The sequence below is a fragment of the Adiantum capillus-veneris genome, chromosome 12 (genome assembly GCF_014529385.1).
Source record: "Adiantum capillus-veneris isolate H3 chromosome 12, ASM1452938v2, whole genome shotgun sequence".
In the NCBI taxonomy this organism is placed as follows: Eukaryota; Viridiplantae; Streptophyta; class Polypodiopsida; order Polypodiales; family Pteridaceae; genus Adiantum; species Adiantum capillus-veneris.
Window position 1 is genome coordinate 39284764 of NC_140942.1, and position 4911 is coordinate 39289674.

A 4911-nucleotide genomic window follows, 5' to 3' on the forward strand; every position below is an offset into this window, starting at 1 on the left:
AGTTTCAACAAGAGGGAAGGTCACTGCAATGACTTTGCATACTAATTTGTTTGCAACAAATTAGCCTCTTTTGAGCTTGTGTCTGCTCAAGATAAGGTGGTATCCATCAGAAAGAACAATGCTAAGTGAGAGAAGATACTTAGATCTCTCTCTCTCTCTCTCTCTCTCTCTCTCTCTCTCTCTCTCTCTCTTTCTCTCTCTCTCTCTCTCAGTCAAAAAGAAACTCTCTAAAAGAGAGTCTGCCGGCATGAGCTCTTTCAGAGAGTCTCTTTTTGACTGAGAGACAGAGAGAGAGACTCTTGGTCATGACTCGTACAAGCATCTATAGGACCAAGAGGGTTTAAGCGCTCATCCATCGGCTGGAGTCTCCCTGTAAGCATTCGCCATGGCCTTGAATATGGGGACAAAGTTTTCGGTACCTGCAGTAGCAGAAAAGAAAAAGACACCAGAGAAGGTGCAGAATCCTTTGTTTGAGAAGAGGCCAAAACAGTTTGGCTTAGGAGGAGCATTGTCTCCAAAGAAGGACCTGCACAGATTTGTCAAGTGGCCTAAGTATGTTCGCCTTCAAAGGCAAAGGACGATCTTGAATCAGCGGCTTAAAGCTCCGCTTGCTTTGAACCAATTTACCAAGACTCCGGATAAGAACTTGGCATCTAGCCTCTTCAAGATGCAAGTACAGGCCAGAGGACAAAGCTGCCAAGAAAGGGCGCCTTTTAAAGAAGGCTCAGGTAGAAGCCGAGGGGAAGACGATTGAAAGCAAGAAGCCTATTGTTGTGAAGTATGGAATTAACCATGTCACGTACCTGATCGAGCAGGGGAAAGTGCAACTGGTGGTTATTGCACATGATGTGGATCCCATTGAGCTGGTTATTTGGCTTCTAGCTGTATGCAGGAAGATAGGTATTCCTTATGCAACTGTGAAAGGCAAAGCCCACCTCGGTCAGATTGTCCACTCAAAAACACTATGTCTCACATCAGTTAAAAACGAGGACAAATTGGAGTTTGGCAAAATTGTAGAAGCTATTAAGGCAAACTTCAATGACTGGTTTGATGACCTTTGAATGCAATGGGGTGGTGGCATTATGTGGGTGAAGTCACAGGCCAAGACTAAGGAAAAGGAGAAAGTTCTTGCAAAGGAGGCTACCCAAAGGATGTCCTAAGAGCTAATCTCGTTGGAGGCTGTAGTCTTCAAATTTAGTCTTACTGAATGAGCCCTTTTTTTACAAGAGTTGTAGCATATCTACTAGCGGAATTTTTGTATTTAAAACCTACAGAATCAATGCCCAACAATTTCTTTCTTTGCAAAAAGAAAAAAATAAAGAGAAAGAGAGAGAGGGAGAGAGCTCTGCTTTGCCCTAAATCACCAACAACAACCACCATCCATTATGCTGCCTACATGCCGCTCATTGTAGAAGCAGGTGTGGTAGCGAGGCATACAATACTTCAAAGTTTTGGTGGACATTTCACAGTACGTACGTATGTACTGTGCTCATAATGAAGGCTGTAATCACCCCTTCTCTAGAGCATGAAAGATAGCAGCATAGAGCGTGTGGAGCTGAAAGAGCCTAGCTTCTTCTGCTTCACGTGCAGCTCTAGACTGCTTTGCTATGGCCTTGTGAAAAGTGGATGCCTCCACACTTGCAACTCTTGCTGAAGAATAAAAACTTGCAAATGCTAAAGTCAAGGCTCCAGTTGGAGATAAAGCACTGGGTGTGCGCTAGTCTGGTGCTTTCATATAAAAGAAAACAAGAGAGAGAGGGAGCGAGAGAAGTGGGATTGAGAAGTTACACCTCTCCAGAGGTGTCCTTTTTTTGCCTCTACTCGTTCCCAATAGAAGTTTTGAACTCTTGCCTCACAGGAGCGCGTGCTCTCCCTCCCCTGCCTCACTTAGTCCAACAACCACCACGATTCTTCACACTAGATGCTTAATTGGGTTAGGAAAAACCTACTCAAGCCACAACACCAAAAACAATGGTGCGACAAGAGATTAGGTTGGGCTATGTTAATATGTTGAAGATCTCCTTGTGATAGAGTACAAGGTTGCGTGATGCACATCAGTACAGATATGTTGATCCTACAACATGTACGATCTCCGCCTCCTCGGCCTCTTCCCTTCCGGCCTTCCCTTGCCCATATACGATCCCCTCCTCCTCCTCTCTCTCTCTCTGTCTCCTCCATCTCTCTCAATCTCTCTAAAAACTTTACAACTTTCGGAGCCATCGCGCAGCTCAAAGATTAAAATTAGTAGAAAAGTTCTTCGTGCTAAGTGCAAGTCCAAGGGCTTGCTTGTTCAGTCAACATCCAAATAGTTTAATAACTTTAAATTATAGGGTCTAGGGACCTAATTTTCCTAGAAATTACGTGAAAAGTCGGTTTTTGTATATAATTTGAGAAAAATTTATTTATTAAACATTATGCATGCATATTAAAATCACAAAAAAAAATAGGGATTAAAAAAGTCTTAGGAAGTTTTGTAAAAAAATTAAAAAATTCTTGAATATTTTTACTAATTTTTTCTAATTATTTTAGGCTAAAATTACCTATCTTTAGTGTAAATCCTATTTATTTCTGCTTAAAAGTATTTATTTAAGCTAGAAAATCTTTGTTAAGAGTCTGAAAAAAAATCACAACTAATTTTTCTCATGCAGGAAGTAGTTTTAAAAATTATAATCTCAGTGATACAAAAACTTTGATCGGATGCGTACGTAACCCTTAATTAGCTAATAATTAGCTATTGATTAGTAAAATTTATGGTCTTAGTTGATTTTATAGTGTCTAATTACTAATTAACTTAATCTAATAACTCATGAATGGTTATGTTCAATTCTCTTGATGATACAGGCATTTCTAGGTCCATGCATGTATAGATAGAGCAAGTATGAGTGCATAATGAGCATGCATGCGAGATTTCTGTAACTTTCATTAGATTCTTATCATTCTTAGAGGCTTTATGCATGTGAGAATCATGCATGCAAGAGTTGCATGTTACATGGCATGAAAGGTTACGAAAATTTCTAGAGAGAGAAAATGATGAGAGAGAAGGGGGAGAGAGAGAGAGAGAGAGAGAGAGAGTCTCTCTTAAAATATGTGAAAAAATTTGCCTTGAACTATACCTCTAATGAAATGAGTAGCTTGCCTCATCGCTTCGTTTGTCGTGTTATCTTTGCCTCTTTTGTGGCTTGTGCGTCGCTTCGTTCATCGCGAGGGCGTTCTCCACGCGAACTTCCTCTAGCTGAGAGAGAGAGAGAGAGAGAGAGAGAGAGAGAGAGAGAGAGAGAGAGAGAGAGAGAGAGAGAGAGAGAGAGAGTAGTATGCGTGAGTGAGAGAGTCTACGTGTATGCAAACCGGCAACGTTTCCTTCTTGAACCACCCAAGAATGTACGATAGCTTGTGAGGGGGAGAGATTATAGGTCTTTAAAGGGGGCAGGGGCGCTGATGAGGATCTACCAAATGTCAAGTGCAGGAAGAGGGGACTCTCTGAGTTAACTAAATTCGAATTTAGTTAGTTGGGGTCTTTTGTGCATGTCCTAATACTTGTCAAGTGAGTACATGGCCGTTTAACCCTTCAATTTTTCGATAATAAAAAAAATATACAACTTAAATGTGAGCTAAAGTGCACATTCGGGCCCTGTTTTAGACGTCGTCAAGTATGACTTCAAGATGCACACATTGATACACATTTTTTATTACCTGTGACTTAGACTAAAAATTTACAAAAATGGATACTTAGAGATTAGGGTATTGTTCCTTCAATACAAAACATTGTTGAGGCAGGCACATTACAATTATGAAACTCTATATGATTATATTTATAAGGAATTTGCATATGAAAGAAGGGCGCTAACTAAACCTTGATCCTAAACATACACAGATCCCTTCAAGCTAGTATGTTTCCCCAATTTTGGAAGCAGGTGGATTGATGGGTATCTTGAGAGATGCTTTGGGTGAATTTGGAATGAAAAAGGGGGCGCAGACGCGTGGAAAGAGAAAGGGAGATAGAAATCTCGTTTTTTAAGCCAAAGTGAATGGTGGTGATATGACCTGTCAGGAATGCAAATCGCAGAGGCATATCGGCGCTCAGTCGCAGAGGCACATCGACGCTCAATCGCAGAGGCAGATCGGCGCTTAGTCGCGTGATCCCGCTCAGGCAGAGAGAGACAGACGGGGAGAGAGCTGCTGGCGGTTCGACTGAAGACGCGTTGTGTCGTGTGATCCCGCTCAGGTAGAGAGGCGCAGAGCAACGCGGATCTGCGAAGGAGGCGACTGCAGGCCAGGTGCGATCTGTGGGGCTGCAGAGGGCCTGGCGATGACTGTGTAGGTAGCGCAAAGGCGAGAGGGAGAGAGAGGAGAGAGGGAAGACAGAGGAGAGAGAGGGACGCTAGAATCTCCGTTGGCTGTGCAGGTAGCGCAGAGGTGAGAGGGAAGAGAGAGGAGAGAGAGGGGCGCTAGTATCTGCGAAGATTCCGCCTAATGGGGCTGCAGACCAAGTTGCAATGCATTGGAGCGGATGTCTTTAAAGTTTAAAGCTATCTTTACACTATTTTCTTGAAAAAATCAAAGAGACTCTCCTCTCCAAAGGTCATATGCAAAGGTCCACATGTGGCAACCACTCTCTTACAAGTTTCGACCAAATTGATCATCAAACGAAAGGAATGAGACCCTTCCAAAGGTCATATGCAAAGGTGGGACATTGCAAAGGAATAACCGGCCCAAAGGTCCACAATCTTTTCCAAAGGTTCACGGTCTCTTCCAAAGGTCCACCTTTGACCTTTTGGAAGGGTCTCATTCCTTTGCATAGAGCAATGGTTTTGTCCCTTCACTCAATGCTTTTCTTTTCCTCCTCTTTAAAAGTGTTGCAGGGCACGAAGGGTGACGCCAAAAGCTCCAAAACCGCAAACTAGGAGAGAGGAG

At 42.7% G+C, this 4911-nt stretch overlaps 1 pseudogene; it reads left to right on the plus strand.

Annotated features, from left to right (window-relative positions):
- The first annotated feature begins 385 nt into the window (after positions 1-385).
- Positions 386-1160, plus strand: LOC147445616 (large ribosomal subunit protein eL8y pseudogene; annotated as a pseudogene).
- The last annotated feature ends 3751 nt before the right edge of the window (positions 1161-4911 follow it).